At 33.9% G+C, this 21,275-nt stretch overlaps 1 protein-coding gene across 4 annotated transcripts in view; it reads right to left on the bottom strand.

Moving 5' to 3' along the window:
* Positions 1-21,275, bottom strand: part of LOC113501175 (sodium/hydrogen exchanger 3) — a 51,021-nt gene that overhangs the window by 29,048 nt on the left and 698 nt on the right. The gene's annotated exons all lie outside the window — the stretch shown is intronic.

Below are 21,275 nucleotides of genomic sequence, written 5' to 3'. Positions count from 1 at the left end.
TGAACAACACTTTTAATGCTGTTTTTGTAACCAAATAACAGTACATAACTTCTGAAATAGTTCAGTTGTTACGTAATTATGATAAAGCGAAACGTTTGTTCGTTTTGGGTTAGTTGTTCGAGAGCCAAGTGGTGTGAAACAACTAAGCAAATGAATTGGTTCTCCAAACGTAGCGAATTACAAGCGTTACCAATTACCATAACCGTTTACCAGACGCTCAAGAAAACAAGAATTTCACTTTGGTTCCCTTTTCTTTTGAATAAAGACATTTACACGTACAGAGCGTTTGGATTGCGAATACGAGGTTCTAATGCTAAATTTTACTCACAATGTGCAGCAAAATCGATCCGGTTGCGAACAAAAATTTTCATTTCAAGAATGAACAGCGATTTTCTGACGAATGTTTGATTTGACACAAAAAGTGTCGAAGATTTTGAATTGCAAAGCCTGATTTTTCTGCCATTTTTCCGGAATGTCATTTCGTGTCCGAGCAATATCATTTTTTTTCCATTCATCGATATTTCTCATGTAAAATTTTCGGATATTCTCGAAAGAGCCTCGTGTCAAAGTAACACAGATGTGAGGTTTTTTCAAATTGTCGCATGTCTACTACTGCATTGCCCTTGAACTCGCCGACATTGGCAGGTACATATACGAACTATATGTTATGTAAGTATATCTAGTTGAACAGCTGGAGACTTCACTTGGCTGGCCTGTTGGTCTAGTGGTTAGAGGCCTTGACTGCTATACCGGAGTTCATATGTTCGGTTCCCGACCACGACAAACGTTAATGTTAATGTAACGATCATTAATTGTGTATCTGAGTGTAATTTATATAAAATACTAGCTGTTGCCCGTGACTTCGTCTGCGTGGTTAGAACATATCAGTTATGATTTATATCTGCCCTGTTTTTTCCACATTTTCCCTTGTATCTTCGCTCCTATTAGTCGCAGCGTGATGATATATAGCCTAAAACCTGCCTCGATGAATGGTCTATTCAACAAAAAAAAATAATTTGAACCAGTAGTTCCTGAGATTAGCGCGTTCAAACAAAAAAACTCTTCAGCTTTATATATTAGTATAGATTTTTGTATTTAGAAATCAGTTATTAAGCATACATAATACAAGCTTCGTTTAGTTTGAGACTAGATGGCGTTGTGTGAGAGTTGTAGAATATATATTTATAACGTAAATAAAGACAGTTCAAGCGACCGACGAAATTATACCATTTGAAATTCTAAGGTTTAGTCACGTAACGGGCAATTTTGTCTATGTAAATAACATACAATTTTCTTCCATGACATGTTATAAACGTGAGTTTGTCCAACTTAAAAATTATGACTATAAAACTACATGCATACTTATATTTAAGGTTATAATGTTGTATTATTCGTATTATAACCTTTTGCTTAACAAAATTCATTCTTAGAAATGTATTTAAGAACTGTAGATTTTCAGCAAATCTCCTAAAACATTTCGAATGTAAATGGAAAGACAATTTTTCTCCCAAAATGATTCTCTAATACAATCTAATGTTCTTATTCTTTTATTAGACTATTTTAGCTCCCGAAACAAATAACGTCTGAGCCGAATCATAAAATTCTACAGTATTTTGTTTCAGTTAAACCTCTTATCTTTACGATACATCATATTACTGAGAAAGGAGCTTTATTTATTATGAATTGACTGTAAATAATATCAGTTAGACCCAAGTTTTGAAGCACGGAGACTTTTACGACTTGATATCTCGGTACTTTAAGTGGCAGGGATAAAATAACAAAGATGGGTAGCATTGTTTCTTAACAATCGGATAGTTAACTAAAAACTCGACGATGGTTACTACCTTCTATAAACTATAACTCAACTCACTTCCCTTTTCCGCTCCGTATCTTGTAAAATTATTTAACTGGTTTAAATGTGGAATATCTGAGGTAATAACAAAATCGGATCGTTTCATTCGTTGCAGCACCTTAGTGCCAAAGACCGACACTTACATAACGGTCATTTTCAAACAACCTTTTTGCGTGGGGACGGTAAAAAAACAAAATTCATTTCGTGGCAAATGAATAGGCCAGTGTACTCGTGCCTATAAAATTAATTTTACTGAAAGGGTAACTCTCTCTCGTAAGGCGAAATGGAGCGCTTACACGATTAAAAAAATAACAAAAAAGTTCCTATAGGTATCAACAATGATATTTATAACGGCGCTAAACATTTGCGTGTTAAAGTTCTTTCTAGTCACAAAGGCCTTGTTTCAAACAAGGAACGTATTAAAAATGAAAACAGCTGACATGGCACAGTATGGTGTGGTTCAAGGGCAGTGCAGCGGCAGCCGTGTGTGAAATGAAAGGTCCGTTGTTCATTTATGCCAGTGGACCGACAACTACATTTAGATAAACCAATCATTGTTCAAATGAGTTTATTCAATCAGTATTTTCTTTTGTGTCTTTGAAAATAGAGTTCGATTTTCTTTTACACGTGTCATACTCTAGCTAGCTCTTTCACCTAAATATGTATACGAAACATCTATTTGGGTATTAATGTCCTGCTTTTTAAAGTCGGTTTCGGCAGTTCCGTATTATCCATAAGGCACTTTAGGCCAGTGCCTAGGGGCCCACGATGACCAGGGACACAGCAGTCCCGATTAAAAAATGAAAAAAAAAGACGGGGATTGTAAAAAATCCAAAATTGCGTTGCTGTTGTATGAAAATCGGGGGCCCGAAAGGAACTGTGCCTAGGGGCCCTGAGATGGTTAATCCGGCCCTGGGTATCGGTCGGTTTCTCAATTCGTTTTTTTTTTTCATAGTTGTATCCTCAATACTTCAGACTTGATAAACCGATTTTGTTGGTACTTTTCATTTAACGGGAAATAGCTGTGATTTTGTCCTATAAAAAATATAAAGTTTGGCTTTGTGGGTTTTATGTGAAGACGGTTATATATATGTTTTTGTCGCTAAAACTTAATTATTCCATAGACCTCTTTATAAGAATTGTGGCCTTAACTTTCGGTAAACTTGATTGTTAAGTTGGGTAACATATTTGCGGCTTAGTGCCAACTGAATCTCTAGTTCGTGGAATGAAATGCGCAGAGATACTGCAATGCTCTAACTACTTTTTACTAACTAAATACAAGATTAAATTTAAACCTTCGAACTTTAGTTGCCAACATACAAGTATCGTAATTAAGAGCGCATAATTATACAGACAAAATATAAAACACTATTTTTTATTTATATATTTATGAAAAAGGCGAATTTATTCCTCTGAAACGTTGATAAAACAATATTAACTTAATTCTTATATTGAAAATCACTTTTACTCCAAATACCGAAATGAAACAATTTCAAACAGTAGCGTTATTTAAAACATGACCGATTTCTGTTTCAACCTTTTTAATATTTGCCAGTATTCCTGTGCATTTATATCTATTATCTATTATTAATAATAATATTTAAGTACTGGTATATAAACACGGGTAACTTATTCCCAGTCATTTAATAAGCAGATTTTACGAGCCACGAGATAATATTAACTAGGTCAACGGGACACAATTATAAACGCTTCGTATTAACACGTGGACGGTGACGTCACGAATATGTGTTAGTGTTTTATGGGGAAAGGGAGGATTTAGTAATAAATATCCTGAGGCAAATAGAAAAATAATAATAGTAGTGTATTATGTTGGACATATTCGAGTGGTTTAAAGGGTAAGGAGGGAAGCCTTTGCAGATAACATGTGGGACGGTTTGGTCTGAAAATTGAGACTATAATTAAATTTAATGGTGTTGTTATTTTAGTAGGTACATACGTTTCAATGTTTTTTTGTAAATACCTGCAATAAAATACCCAAAATATGATTCTAGCTCCAATGTAGATCTGACTTATTCTACCAAAATCTATACATGAGAGCACACGCATGTCTATCTAGCCCAAAAAACGGAACAAAAAAGAGAACAAGAAGTTGCGTCTCTACATAATATTTAAATTTCTAAAAAAAATAGTATCAAAATTAAACGTACTCCATGTTCAACTCTAATTCCACCAAATACAGAATATATGCCTTCATAAATGTTAATTATATTAAGTTTGAAGTCGAATAGTTTCCAAAACTACGACATGAGTGTATTAAACATAATGTTACGTCATTCGTCGTCACGTTTCGCTTCACCTAAGTTTACATTATTTTCGTGGCCCATTAATTACACGAGCTTCCTCAAACTTTCCATCACTTGTAGTTAAGTCGGTTCCTAAACAAATATTCGTACTTTTATTCGTAAATCTTTCATGGCTTCGGTCAAACGAAGGAAAATTAATGTCACGTTTCAGTACTCCTTATCCTTAATTACAATATAGGCTACTTATTTTTTTTTTACAAAATTACTTTTATAGTTAAGGCGACTGCTCACTAAACCGTTCCATACCATGACCGTGCTATGAACGTGTCCGGCAAAAAATATTCTCTGTATTAAAAAGTATGCGACCATGCCCACTAGCCCGTGCCGTTTCCGACCAGCATCGTCGCCTTTTTAATATAGAGAATATTTTTTTGCCTAACACGTTCATAGCACGGTCATGGTATGGAACGGTGTAGTTGGCAAACTCCTTTAAAGTTTAATAAACAGGCTGAACTGTTTCGCATTTTCAATATTAATATGGAAGCCTACGCTACGCAACGTAGAACATTTCTTTTTATTTCAATACAAGATCGATGTTTTCCTTCTACGGGCTACAGGATTGCTACAACCGCTACGGGCTACGATTTGACATGCTCGTAGATATTTTGTCAGTAGGGTAATTTTTTCTACATAGTCCTTTCGTTTTTATTGTTTAGTCGCGTGTGCTAATCACCTAACCTTTTAAGAATGTCACTATAAGGTCACTATGAGGCCTTCAAACAACCGTCGCTACTTTTCTCTTTAAACCATATCATAAATCCAATTTATTAAGTACCGTTTTGAAAATTCCTTCACTTTTCAGAACAACACATATAATTTTATTTTCTTAACAAATAAACTGGTTTGGATTGCTCTTTGTAACAATTTGTTAAGAAAAGAAAAACTACTTTAATGGCCAACAATTAATGGGCATTCTTTGCATAATTTAGTTACTGATAACTAGAAAAATAAATAGAAGAACTAGGCTCCTTGAATAACTAGGCTCACATTCATTATCACTACACCTTCATTGATAAGTTAAATAATTAGTTATTTTTCCGATGTCTTTTTATAAAATAAATTAGTAAACTACACCTTAGTTGATTGAGTTACTTAGTTGTTATTTTTCAAAGACTTTTTTATAAAATTAGTGCAAATTTTATCAACGAAGTATACTACACAATTTACATTCATTATTAACGAAGTAGACACTCATACGAACTAGTTTGCCAACAGCCCAGACTATTCAAAATACATGCAAAAATGCTTACAGAATATGTTTTCTAGGAACAAAATTATATGCAAAACCCACTTCTAACTTCAAACGAGAAAACAACAGCAGTTTGCCGCTTACATGTGCGGTTGCAATCTTTTTATCTCAGGCGTTATTGTCAAGGGGAAAGACGTTAGAGCAAGCTTTAACATTAGCCAGTTGGAAGGTCATATAAAAACCAAACAGTAGAACAAAAATCTGTTACACAAAAAAATGCCTCAAAAACATGAATCCAAGTACATGAATGAACCAACCATGAATCTCGATCATTGATTTTGATCGAGGATCGCGGATTGCGATAGAGTTTACTATTATAACACAATGTTTGACGAACCAGCTGAATGATCAAACAAGGTTCAAGTTAATCTAAAACTATGGTTTTTAGGACAAATAGGTTTTATTGTTTCGCATTTTTAGATTTGCTATTTTAAGTGCAGTAATCGTTGAAGGACAGAATATAAAGTGATTTTGATACTTTGATAAAAACAGAAGCATTTTAGAAGCTTTTTATAGGAATAGTTGCTGTAATAGAGTTTATATCCCAGCTTCCGTTCAATAGCAATACGAGAAAATAGAAGCGCAACGGATTGCAGCAAAATAAGTTTTCTGCTGTAAGTTTAAAATGTATTTTCGTTTGAAAATTTCCTCGTATTTTTATTTATTTATATTCCTTGTAAAGGTCATTTTATGTTCATCTATTTTGAGTGCTTTTCGCTGGAATAAATTAAGAGTTATTCTGAAAAAGTTTGAGCGCCTTAAACAGTAGTTTTTCTGACGATAGTGCTTTTAGCAGTGGCTGGTAGGTAAAACTGACTAACGCTATATCTTATAGTGATACTGTTGGAGTGGTGAAAGCGTGAGTTATGTCATCCTAGCCTTTTCCAAATATCTTGGGGTCGGCTTCCAGTCTAACTGGATGCAGGTAAGTAACAATGTTTAATATGGCATTACTCCTCAACCAGTTACCAAGGCTACACGGTAACCCTTTATTTTTGACTAGCTGTAACGTCTATCAAAGATATGTAAATAACAATTTAACCACAACAAAACCCACAATTTAACCTTCCGAAAACAGGAGGAACTCGTTTTGACAGACAGTTAAACATCCACAGACGGACCGTATCAGGTGTAGCTTAACCTGTGATCGATCAACTTGTAAAGTTGTAGTTTAATATTACCTTAATTAAGAGGTAGTGGAAGGCCTTCTGGTATCAAGATTACAGTGTATTAAAATATATCTATACTTCTATACTAATATATAAAGCTGAAAAATTATTAGTTTTGTGTTGAATAGACAATTCATCGAGGAAGGTTTAAGGCTGTATTATCCTTACGCTGCGACTTATAGGAGCGAAGACACAATGGAAAATGTGGAAAATTATTTTTTTTCGAGGGCTTCCGTTCAAAAATTCCTAACTTATATCTTCTAACCACACGGACGAAGTCGCGGGCAACAGCTAGTATAGGTATATACCTATACGCGATTTGACTTAGTCATAACGTATGCAAACCACAATCGATTTGAAACCAATTTTCTAACTTTTATGTCGGCAATCCCATTAAGTTGTAGTTTTATGTACTGCCGACCTTTATTGCTTTTTCAGTAATGTTCGAAGCTTCGCATTAGTCATGTATATTTGTTGATCATGTAGGTAAATAGACTACATGTCATGTGATAGGACTATTTCATATTCTTAATTGTGTCTTGCATATAAACCTCATTGATAACTATGTAGGTAAGAATACTATGTAAGTGGCAACGACAGGTTGTCAATAGCAGATTAAAATGATTTCAGAATGTTTTTATGCTGTTAGATTAATATCTGTCTGTTATTTTTACGAAGTTTATTGGAATATATTTGTTTTTTTTTTTCTGAAGGTTCTTGTTTTTTTATATGTAGAAGTTAAAACCTACCACCACCTCTTAAGTAAGATTATTGATAGTAGTTATAGAAAATTAATGCCGCACTACGGACTACGTTGGACGGGTTGGCCCTCAGATGTCTATCAAACCATTTGCCGACAAAACAAGCAACAAACAAAAAAATATGAGAGATCATAAGCCCTTAAGTAATCATCTGGTTGGTCGCCCCACATTCATCTGTAGAGACAAGTTTAATGAAAGTCCCATAACTCGAAACTTTTGCATTACGTACTAACCATAATCAGATTCCAACTCGTTCTGTTAACGTGGATCAGAATGCAAATTCTTATCTTACATTCAAATAGTGCCTGGCACAACTTATAACGGGACAGATTTAAACGTTGCATTTTTAACTTGAGATGTAAGCGAAGGTTTAAGCTAAGGAATTAGCCGTTTTTGTAGCTAGTACTTAGGCGTATTATATCGTACAGAAAACGATGTCGGATAGATACGAGGTGCGGTCTTTTTACGATCTATGTGACTCTCAGAACGTGCTACTTTGTTTCTTAACTTCAATAAATACTTCTATTTTGATTTGATTTTAAGGTTAAGTCAAGCAAGCGTCTTTATTTATAGTAAAATGGTTTTTGAGGTCGGATAAATAAATTCAACATGGTTTGGCAATTGCTGGACTGAAGAAGAAGCGCTTCAAGGCCCCACAAAGTATCATCTTTTAAATTTATGATAAAGACATGTGCATCATCACTACATAGTATAAAACAAACTCGCTTTTTCTGTCATCATGTTGTATGTCCCTATGAACGCTTAAATCTTTAAAACTACGCAACGGATTTTGATGCGGTTTTCAACAATAGATAGAGCAATTCTTGAGGAAGGTTTTAATGTATAATAAGTTTAGGTTTTGTGTAAACTGACAATATTACAACGATATTAGTTAAACATGTCGGAAAAAATTAAGCCATTCGAGAGCTTTCCTCGAGAACGCTGCCAAAATCTTTTGAGTTACAACAAAACTATGTATGGCAGGTTTGTACCTCTTTAATAAATCTACAAAAAAGTCCGCGGTGGTATATGTCTATCTTCCAAGGATAACCCACAATAACCATTTTTATGTGTTTTCTTAATACAGTAAAATTATGGGTTATTCACGAACCTATTTTTAACAATACAGTATTAATCCTTATCCAAATAAATAAGTTAGATATATTATACATGTAATATAGAACAAAATTGCCTTTTACACTACACCAAAAAAGTGAATAGGTAATGAGTTATCGTAATATTAAAATCTCCGCGCGAGAAATTTAAAATCGATGAAACGTAGCGAAGATATCGTTGGCATCTATATACTAATATACTTATACTAATATATAAAGCTGAAGAGTTTATTTGTTTGTTTGTTTGAACGCGCTAATCTTAGGAACTACTGGTTCAAATTGAAAAAATATTTTTGTGTTGAATAGACCATTCATCGAGAGAGGTTTTAGGCTATATATCATCACGCTGCGACCAATAGGAGCGAAGAAAAAGTCATAACTTATATCTTCTAACCACGCAGACGAAGTCGCGGGCAACAGCTAGTGTACGTAATAAAGTGTATTTGTTATTAAAACAATAACAGAAGTATACACTCAATGAGAGTTTGGACACAGCTCATAACATTTCTGAGATACAATCCACTCATAATCAGATAAATTGACGGAATACGGAGGTTTAGTAATAGGTTAGGACGGATAACATAAAGTGTTTATCAAGATTACATATTTTTTTATTAAAATCGACAACCACCCTGTAGAGGTACGACATTCGTAGCGTGTTTGTACGTTCAAAATACTTCTGGCGCTCAACCCTTGAAAAGCTTTTTAACTTTATAATATTTTCCATTTGTTTTTTTTGTTTTCCGAACACTGAACGTTTGTCACGTGTTTCACTTCCCACAGAAATTGTACAAAGTCGATTTATTTATTTACTAGCTGTTGCCCGCGACTTCGTCCCCGTGGGTAAAAGATATAAGTTATGATTTATACCTGCCCTGTTTTTTCACATTTTCCATTGTATCTTCGCTCCTATTAGTCACAGCGTGATGGTTTATAGCCTAAAACCTTCCTGGATGAATGGTCTATTCAACACAAAAAGAATTTTTCAATTTAGACCAGGAGTTTCTGAGATTAGCGCGTTCAAACAAACAAACAAATTCTTCAGCTTTATATATTAGTATAGAGTATAGATGTGTGGTTTCTCATAAATATTCGAAGGTACCGCTTATTGTCGTTGAAACTAATTAAATTGTTTTTTCGAATGAAACTATTAATCATGACAACATCTATAATGGGTGTCATGTATGATTACAACATTATCTTGTGTTTATGCGAGTTATTTTTTGTTCAAACTCTCTTTAAGAGTCAGGTGAATGTTAAAAAAAAACGTGGTAATATTCAAGCTGTTAACAAACCTTACCTTGTGTCTGCAACTTGAATGTTTGTGATACCATCTCGCGACACAAGCACTAAACAAAATAGTGCGACAAAGGTTTTAAAAAAAATGCTGGAACTTTTTGACAAAATAATAGAATTGGAAAGCAAGGGAATCTACGTATTATGTATCATATTATAACCTAATCTAATTAATAGCTCCTAGCCCTTCCAGAAAATAAAATGTAAACTAGAATACATGTCTTAATACCTTTTCCAATAAACAAATATTATAAACAGAAGAACGAACGTCATGGAACTTCATTAAATTAACAACGACTTAAGGTGTAATCTTTAAGCCGTGACTAAAGTTAAGGTTTACTTTAGAGATTATCTTTGGGTAAAAGGTACAGTCACTGGCAAAAATTGTTCCAACATAGTGCAAATATTTAATTTAATGTTGTCGGTGATATTTAGGTATTGGTGTATTTAAAATATTTTTAAGTATACTAAGCTAAAGGCTAAAGGCCCCCCTACTGCTTAGTATACTTACACATTACGGCTGATACCTGCCGTGCCAGCGGGATTGTTAGAAAGGCTCATTGCCCCAGTACGCAAAAGGCAAAGGAAGAATCATGGGTGGGTTTTAGTCATTAAACGTCAGATAGCCCCTTCCGCTAAACCCAAATCGTTAGGAATCCTTTAATGATTTCCTATCGAGAAAACAAACCACGTTATAGCAAAATATCATCGCTTTTAAAACAATTGTGTTAACCCATTTTCCGTTGCCGACAGTACAAAAGACCGCAAAGGACCGCAACGGACTCAGTATCCTAAGTCAGAAATCTAATCCTCTTACGTTTTTATATACCGAGATAAGAAATAAGATATGACAACTATCTTCAGGAAAAATGAACCAAGCGTCGCTTTACAGTGCAAGAGGAAAATCCTCCGCGTTATACTGAGGAGAAAATAGAAAATTAATTAATGAAAGCCGATCCCTTGGTGTGAAATGTAATTAATTTTGCTGCTTGTTATGTAACAGGTTGCACTACTATCCTTTTATTAAACTGAATAGGATTGTGACTTTGAGCTTATTTTAGATGATCAAGCTATGTGAACTAAAAATTTTTCCAGAGGGTAAAAATTAAAGAAATTTAATTTAATGTTTTTTGCTTGTTAAAAGCAGATACAAAGATCAAAGCATGGTTGTAATTATTTCTAGATAGTAGGAGTATTTGAAAGTAAGTAAAAGCATGCTTATCAGTTGTCTAGTAATTATAATACAAGCTTTGTTTTGTTTGACACAAGATGGCGTTGTGGAGTTTTAGGTTATGAAACATTTTACCAAATATTGTTGATTTAAAAAACTCAAACAGAGAAATGTAACTTCCAAAAATAACAATTCTCTCATAATTTTTCGTTTCTGACAAAATTATATTAATCAAACATTGAGTGATACAGATATTACACATGAACCCATCTATCTTAAAAAAAAAATCACGAAATCGAGTCCATTACGAGATGTCAGGAAGACCAAAAAAAACTGCAAACGGAAACAAATTAATACAAATTAACTATTCGTTACACAAACTTTAAAGGTCAAACAGGAATTGTAAAGTTGAAAAGTAAGTTAGTATAACAACTAAGTAAAGTTACGTAAAAAGCCTTATTTAAATTAATGGTTTCCTTTTCAACGATGAAACACGTCAGTCGCGACATCGACACTCAACGTGGAAACGACAGAACAGAAGAAAGTAGAGGGAAGAGGCACTACACTGACGTAGCACAGGAGCCAGGATCAAAATACCCCTATTAACAATTGACGAAATGAATGGAAATTTGATAAAATTGAAACAAAGCTTTGATACAATTTCATACTATTCTTATTCTCCTAAGCATTTTGCCAACACAATAATTGGAAATTTCGTTGTATTGAGAGTGAATGTTCCGCCCTGTACTGAATGTAATGGGTACTGGGTTATTGTATTTATATATTGATTTTCTCTTTCTATTGGCCCTTTGTAGTTTGTCAAATAAGCATATAATAATGCCTCGTTGTTCAGTATTGACACGAAATGTCGAGGGTGGGAAAAGAACGTACTTTAGGATTAGGTATGAGATGTAATTCCTTTTAAGTGTGTCAATTATTTGTTAAAGTTGATCGTTTCCTACTAACTTTGACACGTACGCGTAGGTCAAGTTCCACTTCTCTATACATTTCTATGTGCCGTGGTTAAAGCTCTCGTAAAACGTGATCTCAATAAAAAGGGAATTTTATTCTCTTAAGATTTAAGAGCGTGAGGAAACATCTGCTCCTTGATATTATTATTTATTGGTGCGTAATTTTGAATTCGTATGATCATACGAAACAACCACCTTCAACATCATTGAGTGTACATTTTTGTAATTGTATGGATGATGATTTGATTTGAACCGTTGTCCTGCCGAGGCAGTGGGACTGTCCGAGAGTTTTACCGTGGCCTCGGTACATGAAGGGCAAAAGAAGGAACATGGGTGGGATTTAGTCCAATACGCAAGGAGTCCTTTGAAGATTACCAATCCGAGAAAAGGCCTCTATCATGGTAATAAACACACTTGAATATTTCTTAGATGTGCTGGTTTCCTTACGGTACTTACCTGTACCGTTTACTGTTTGTAGCTTGTACGTGGCCTACTACATCTTTGAAAAGATCGACTGCGTTGGTTTCTTACGTTTTTTTCTTTTACGGATCACGCTAAAAACGCTCTGTATATTATTTCCCAACAAAATAAAGTAAAACCTTGCCAGTAAAAGCACTCTATCTCACAATTAATTGAATACAGTTACCATTTCATTTTTATTTTGTTAATGGTAAAACGATCCTGCGTTCAAATCCGTAAACATTGAACTGTAAAGAATTTGTTTGATTGAAAACTCCCCGATGTTATTAAAACAGTAAAAATTGCTATAAATATTTGGCCTTATCTGAAAAAAAACCCCACTCTTGAAAGTTTAGGAGAGAGGCTTGTAGCGTGACAACGAAACCAAATTTTGACACTAATAAAGAACGGTTTACAAATGCGATATTAAAATTATATCAAATTAAATATTAAGCTAGTTCTTGTAACAAATAGTCTCGTAGGTAAGAAGCGTCCTTGCGGAGATATTAAAGTTAAGATGGCGCTTTTACTTTAATGTCTCCAGACCGACACATGATTAGACCGAAATCTAAAAGCAGATTGCTTTAATGACTGTACTTTAGTACCTACTTGTGTTTCCACTTTACGTCTTCTAATACAATTGTGGAGTCTTTCTTTTTCCAAGTTATTTAAACGATAACTTTCTAATTCTACTTGTTTTAAGACGATCAGGTCGGGTTCGAAACTAGACGGACAATCTCGATAAATACGAGTGAGTATACCGTTATTAAATAAATAACAACAAATCTATCTGCTTTAAGAAAGTTAATAGACAAATGCTTATTCTATTTACTGAATTATCTTTAGCAAAATATCTTTAACAATAACAGTTTAAGTACTTATTTCGATTTTTTTTAATAAAAAATAAACATAGAAAGAATCTAAACCGCTCATTTGACCGTATTATTTCAAAAAACGCTATAATTTGTATTATAACAACAAACAACGTTAGGTACATACAATAAGAACGTTTTTCCAATAACAGAATTACACAATTATAAATCCAAATTTTCCGTCGAAACAGCTGTAGTTTCTGTATTTGATAGCATTGTTAGTGTGTAATTCCATAATGCCATACTTATTACACGCAAGAGAAAAGAATATTGCATTCCTACTTTCATTTAATGTACATTAGAAATATGAAATAAAAGAGAATAAAAACTCGCTCTGTTTATTTGTTTGTTGTAGATCGCAAAAAGAATAGTTGAGAATTATGCATTTAATGCTGGCTGGTTTGTTTAAGCATTGTTGTAGTTTTATTGCCTTGCCTTACTTGCCTTACTTTAGAGGATCTAAAGTAATATTATTGATCATGATAAGCAATTGCAATAAAATAAAGTTGCGGTTATTTTTTATGATTTTGCGTTTCATTTTTAGACTTGTTTTCAAGAGGTTTTCATTCAACATAGGTTAGATAGGTAGGGAGACGCCAAAAAATAAACATACTCTTGAATTTGGAGCTAATATGTTTGAATTTCATAAACTAGCTAAATTGCACTTGCACAACTTTTCAATGTTATAGCATGCGGAATCCCACGAATCATTAGATAATAATCTCTACGACGTAAGATATGACAAGGCTGTGTGTTCATCAAGGATGCGAAACGAGAAATCAATAAATGAAAATTATTTTTATAAAGCGTTTTTATAAGTATAAGAACATATCTCGCACATCCCTAGTGGAAAGGCAGTTTTAATCTGTGCCACATTGGTTATAATTGTGTGTTATCTATGCAGTTTCCATAATCATTATCTGTTACGGTTGATACGCTCGATGAACAATACTGCATCGGATTAACAACACCACAGGGTATTGTATCGACTCACGTCATTACATAATAGCCAAGTACGAGTAAGTTTTGTGCGGTTAGCCGCGCCAGGGAATGAGGAATAGCGAAAATGAACCTTATGTTATCAGAATAGATGCTCTATTCTCTAGACAATTTACATTTGTACTGCAAAAACTGTCACATATTCAGATGACATTTGAGTTAAAACTTCATGTCTTCTCCATACATTTAGTGCATTATGGTTAACGCTTTTGAATATGTCTGCGTAGATTATTTCTGTTAAAAAATACATTACTTTGTCTATACTAGTAATATTTGTATGTAATAATAATAAGTTATTTATTTGATTAAGGATCAAAACAGGTTCTGATTAAACGTAGTGTAAATTAGACGGCACGGAATAGCCAAGTGGTTGAGGTGACCACGCCAAACCTACTGTGCACGACGTTTCGCAGGTTCGATCCCAGCGTAGGACAAGTGTACATATATTCTGAGGCGAAATGTGCATGTTTCTTTAATGTTTTCGGATTCCCTCGAGACATAAAATTAGATAGATAGATTAAATCCCTTAAGGCGCGAAACTTTTAATATACGAAATATTTTTATTAAAATGCAAAAGAATCTCTTTCATAAAACTTTAATAAAGTAAGAGTAGAATAAACGTGCTATCTTACGCCATCGCATTTTATATTACTTTATTATAACATTCATGATGGGTAGTGAAAATTCTCATAACATTATGATTAAGAACGTGGCGTTGAAGGAGAGCTTATTAATTTATGTATGAAATAATAATTATTTTGTAAAGGCTTTCCCATCAATCTACTAAGGGATTATGGCTTGTAGGTAAATTAGTTTTCTCCCATCGCTAATGTTGATCAAAATACCAAAATGTTTTGAACTGAACCAGTCATTTGTCAACATCATTCGCGTGTTATTATTTTTAATAATCAAAATCACAATCAAAGTCATTTTTTTTTATTTCAAGTAGTCCGTTTTCCACATTTAATACGTTACAGTAATGTCTACGCTTATACGATCTAACATTATCTGGGCACTATAGACGTTCCTATATATATCTAGGCTCTATATTAAAGTTATAATGCCAAAAACCCACAGAGATCTGTCTCAAAAACTACAGTTCCTTTGATGTTAATGTAATTCCATTTTGGGACTTATTTGTGGTTGTATTATTATGCAACGGGGATAATGCAAAGGTTTTTTCTACGTGACGTTAATATTTTTCTTTGGACCTCGTAAAGAAGTTTCTTCGGTTACCTTGCCAATAAATTACATGAAAGGGACATGAGACAATAAACAGATGAATAATGTATTTATTTCTGTGTGTTGTGGTTTTATGTGTTCAGTAGTCGTGTATGTATGTATGTATTCAATTCTATCTTTAAAAACAAAGTTTTTCCCGATGTTTCATTTTGTTTCCTACTTTTGCAGGCTTGGAGGTTTATTTTTTAATAATTCCTGTCCAGCACTTAAAAATTTAATCCTTGTATGTCAGGTCTAACAAACGATGACGACGTCATTTCCACAAAAACACCCATACGAAGAACGAGCTTCGTGGATCACACAAATTCAGTGTTACGCGGGAACGAACACGCCACCCGTGGCGCGCAGTAGGTTTTGCGTGGTGACGTTTACCACTTGGCTATCCGAGGAGTCAGTCAATTAGACAGGAAACCCAATCCTCTCATAAACCAAGAATAAAGTGGAACGAGAATCAGAGCAAAACAAGACATACAGAGCCTTCTTAAAATAAAATATACCATTAGTTTCATAAGCTGCATTTTTAACTCTTTCATAATAGGTACCACCAGTATTTATTAAAAGCTTTTGCTAGCTTCGTTTGCTCACAATCTAAAAGGCGAATTGTAGATCTAATCTTTTTCATATAAACAAAGGCTTGCTACTTTAATCTATAAAAAGAAATTAAATGGAAATATAAAGTAAGACATTAAGTGGGCGAGTTATCTCATCCTACGTATATTAGGTCTGTTCTTTTCTAGTAGTTTTTGAACGGTGCAGAGCTTTTTAGACCTTGCATAAAAGATTCATTTAGTTTTATTTTATGTAGTCTTTGTACTGCTGGGTAAATGTAAGCAATACCATTGGCTTACAAAACAGGATCCTATCATCAAATCAAATGTAATACGGTAGTGAAGGATTGACCAAGTGCTGTTTTTTACTGTGATTGAACATTGAGCATTGAGCAAGATCTAGTTGGTCGACGGAGGCACGAGATATGATTTTAGACGCTGGTTGGATCTGAAACTAATTGGCTCCACCTCACCAAAGTTGTTAGAATAACATCTCTCTCTTTTCACCACATCACCTCCTAAGTAATAAGAAAAAGACGGCACTATACCTGCTGCAGAACGCTATCACGCTTCCACAATTGCACAGTCCAACCTTAAAAAGAGTCGCGACACTACACCCGATGAACTGTGGTTACATAGTTACTGTGAAACGGGTGCATAAAGTCTTAGCTACCCGAGACAAGTGACCTGTACAATATACATAAACTTTTTAATAACCATTTTATTGTACTTGCTGTCAAATGTACGTGTTTACAGCAAAGTGGTTATTGAGCTAAAGAGGTTGCAAGTAAAACGCTTTCAAGAGTGACAGAAGCTACTAAAAGCGTCCCCGAATACTGCAAAGTAGTTTAACTTTAGTGTCTCAAATGAGGGCTTTTTCAATGTCAAATTTATTTTTAATCTATTGTAATGCTAAAAGTAAATAAATTTTTAATATCATTACAATTACGTGAACTTGATGTCACGCTAAACCTCGGTCACACGTATAGTTTTGATTATTTAAATCATGCAAATTTTGTATACTAATTAGGATTGATGAAGTCATTTATTTATTACGTGATTATAATGTATTAATTACTTAAAATGTATTTATTCGTTTGTCAATCACATTATACCTATTCACATTCAATTTGAAAAGAAAGCCGCGCAAAACAGTATGCTTAGAATAGATTTTCTCAACATTCATAAAATTTAAAATAAAACATGAAAACTTCGCTTTCACAAAATTAAAATGCAAGTCTTGTTTCAGTATTTTATATTCTGAACTGGGTGTGGTATAAGATATGACAGAGCAATGCCCTTAGCCAGACGTCTGACACTGCAGTCTGCAGTAGTGACAACCCTAGTACTAAGTACCACATCCTTAAGTAACACCGTGCATGTGCGAGCGAGTCAGTGCTCTACATTAGGAAGAGCGGCGTCTCTTTTCCATAACTACAACATAGTGTAGATGATACAGTGAATTGGCGCAGCGCACGATCAACGTTATAGTTGCAGTAATCTTTATACTGATAACTTTGGAGTGATTATCACTATAGTTAGAATTAGTTAAAACTTTTCACAGACATGGTCCTAGCTGAATGAAAAACACTGGAATTGGATGTGATTCGACAGGAAATTGATTTTGAAGTTCTGTTCGCTATACGGGCTGTGAGGTTGTTTTGTAGAGTTTATTAGAACGGTATGAAATGACGATAAAACAAGGTTTTGTCGCGATAAAATGATCAGACAGATGAATCCTAGTCAATACCTCCACAAGTGACTTGTTTCGAGTCTGGGTTGTCTTGAATGTTTGTGAAACACCGGGCGACATAAAGATAAAGTACGTTTGAGAAAATGAGAGAATTAAAAGACATTGACAAAACACTTTTTACATGAACATAAAATTCAACGTCAGTGAGTATTTAACGATATCGATACGATTATATTTCTTTTTATATTTATTTAGGTACAGTCAATGCAACCATTAAACTATTTAATTCAAATTCTATTATTATATTATTCTAATGGTCCATGATAATTCGGAATCTCTTTCCAATAACTAACTAAGTATATCAACAAACCTAGGTCTTTAAAGTAAACGTTAACATTCGTCTTGGCTCTGGGATGTGTAATAAACTGTAAATAACTAACTATTTCGAGTTTACTGTCTCTTACAATCTAGGAACTGAGCCATCTGTTCCATTAGTTGCCGCTTGTAAGCAGGTTGTAAGACTGCGGAACAGCGTTGTCTTATTATTAAATAACGCAACGGTATACTCACGCGTATTTATCGGGAGTGACCGACTAGTTTCGGACCCAACCGAAGTCCTTAATCATGAGCTGACGTCTAAGAAAGCTATTCGGGCACTCCCGATAAATACGTGTGAATCGTTGCATCATTTAATAATGAATTAGTCTTACGATAGTTTCTATAAAGAAATAATGTTGTCTTATAATCTTTGGCTTCAAGGGGACCAAGTGCCGATGAAAATAAGTCCCATGTTTGGGTGTCTAGGTTTTGGTGTATGTAGCTTCAATGTTTGTGAAACTCCTCGCGACACACGGAGTAAATGTCTAAGGGTGAGAGTCATTTAAAAAATGTTAAAGAAATGTATGGATTTTTAAAAATGAGAAGTTGAGAATGTGAAATAAAATTCATAGTTTTTATTAATGTGTTTTGCCAGCATATCGATTAACAATTAAACGAAGTATATTATCCGTTTTATGGGTTTTGTGTTTTTTCATTGTGATTGGTAATTAATGGATTTCAATAAATTTTGTTACTTTCAGTGTTATATATCACCTTATCAATTACAAAAACCTGCAGTACTATATAATTATACACTAACAGCTTTTTTTAATATTCTATAGAATCTATAGAATTCCCCGAAACTAGCGATCAAAAAATGGGGATAATTGGTACTAATCTTAAATGAAGAACATTATTTAATGTTAACCAGTATCAGTAAAAGGGTTAAATAGAAATGTGAATAGAACCTCCTTGTACCAAACCTCTACAATATTTACTTAACATTGAAACATTGTTCTACCATTAGGTCAGAATTCGAAATACACGTAATTAAACAGAGTGCTGCTTTGTTCTAATGATTTACATTTCACATGCTCTTCGTGATATTTGCCACGTATAAATGGAGGTCATTACTGCACTCTATCATTTTTATATGGCAGTATCAATTGCAGTGGTCTCTTAGACTGACGAACCCGCTGCCGCGTTAGCTCATAACAAAAAACTTCGGTTGTATCCGAAACTGGTCGGGCGATCACGATAAATACGCCCGAGAAAACCCCTTTTATAAAATTAAAGACGGCTACAAGTTAACAAAACTGTACATTAAAAACATTAATGAAAAAAAAATAACAGAAAGTTTCACGGCTTTACCTCAACAGCCAAATAATGCAGTCTAGAAATGCAGCTAAATTGTTCTAACACTGAATTGAAGCTAACTGTGTATTAAAACTTGTCTAGATCAGCTGAGTTGTTTAGACGCAATAGCTCAACATCAACAGCATTAGCATTAAAGAAGTTATTTTAGAGATATTTGCTTTTGCCTTGCGTCGGGAAAACAAAACCGTTTTATAATTTCCAGTTTGTTTTGGATCAGAAAACCCATTAGTGTTAACTTGAAGTTTCCAAAAGTTTGATTACTTCGCCAATAAATACAATCGCTTGACCTAAAAAAGGTTATATATTTTGAAAAATAACAATTGTTTTGTCCGCTATCAAAACATCAGATTAACTAAAACATATCATAAATCAATCAATGGAACAAACAATATAATTAACGAAGTCAAAATGGAAAAGGCGAATGGACGATTACCTACTGAAACGTCGTTCAAAATTGAGTCGTCGATAAGAATCATGCTATCTCTTTCATTTCGTGTTGAAAAATAGAGACAAAAATACTGCTACTGTAAAATATTTAGATTTTTCTAATATAATTATGTATATAAAAGATACTAAGTAAAATGAAGATTTAAACGCAGCCTTCGATGCCCTGATATCTGTCATGGTAGATACATGCTGACAATGCCATTATCTTGACCACCATTCTTTTTAATATCCTTTCCACGTAAAGGGTAAATACAGTATACCACACATGTGTGGCAATATCGACCTTAAAAGCGTCTTTATGCCATAACAATAAGGTTCATTTTAATGTATTTCAAGACGGGATTTGCGGTCCATTGTTAGAGGAAGGTCACGGATTCGATCTCTAAAAGACATTTATTTAATGATAGAGATTTGTGTGTTGGTACTAAAACCAGTTTTTCAGAAAGATTACCTAACAAAGTCTGGCTCTGGAAGTTTTTGTACCTAAGTATGCGTAAAATCGATGAACACTTTTAGCTAGCTTCGAACCCATGACCCAAATACAGGCTTCAATCTTTGTTATGTTAATTTAAAATGAAAACACTTTGAACTTAGCTACAGGCTTTTTAAGTCATACCCACGACCTTGACGAAAGGCGTTGATGTCAAACTCTGTATTAGAAAAAATATATGTATACTACTATAAGTAGCACTTATAAGTTTAACTTGTTATGTAAGAACATATGTGAATTAGTGGATAGCAAGCGAAATATGAATTGATTTCTTCGACCATTAGCATTCGTCTCCAATCTAAACCGTAACTAAGTTTTAATTAAATAAACTGGATGCTTGACTCAATTTGGTTAAACGTTTAGGCTTCAAATCAATTCGCTTATGATACTTAGTATGCAAGAGTTAAACTTGGCTTTTTAGAGTTTTTCTGAGATCAAAATAAGAATCAAAAGTTTTTATTTCAAATAGGGCGTTTCTCAGGCACTTTTAAGCGTTACATTACTGACTCTAGTTGACAAATAGATAATTGCTAGATAAATAATATCTCAAAAGAGGACTAACATTTATTTTCTGCTCTATAAGAGTTTATACTTGGCACGTAAGGAGCAGTCCACACTAGGTGCTAACCTTCGTAATATTAATGTATCCTCCGAAATTGTGAATAGTGTTTGGCTTGAACCTTATTGACATTGACTATACCTGCCACCCCCGTTAAAGATGCCTTAGGCGTCCGACTAAAGACGCGCGCGTATGGCCCTAGCTTAACAACAAATAAATATATCACCCTTACATAACTCACTTGAATGTATGACTTTTTAGACCTCCTAAACAAAACGTATGGGTTTTATTTTACGTAAATATTTTATTAAGACATTTTTTGACAAGATTATCGGTACCGGAATTAATAGTATAGGTTTTAAA

Source organism: Trichoplusia ni, chromosome 15 (genome assembly GCF_003590095.1).
Source record: "Trichoplusia ni isolate ovarian cell line Hi5 chromosome 15, tn1, whole genome shotgun sequence".
NCBI lineage: Eukaryota > Metazoa > Arthropoda > Insecta > Lepidoptera > Noctuidae > Trichoplusia > Trichoplusia ni.
The sequence above is the reverse complement of the archived record's forward strand: the minus strand, read 5'-3'. Positions and strand labels throughout refer to the sequence as shown.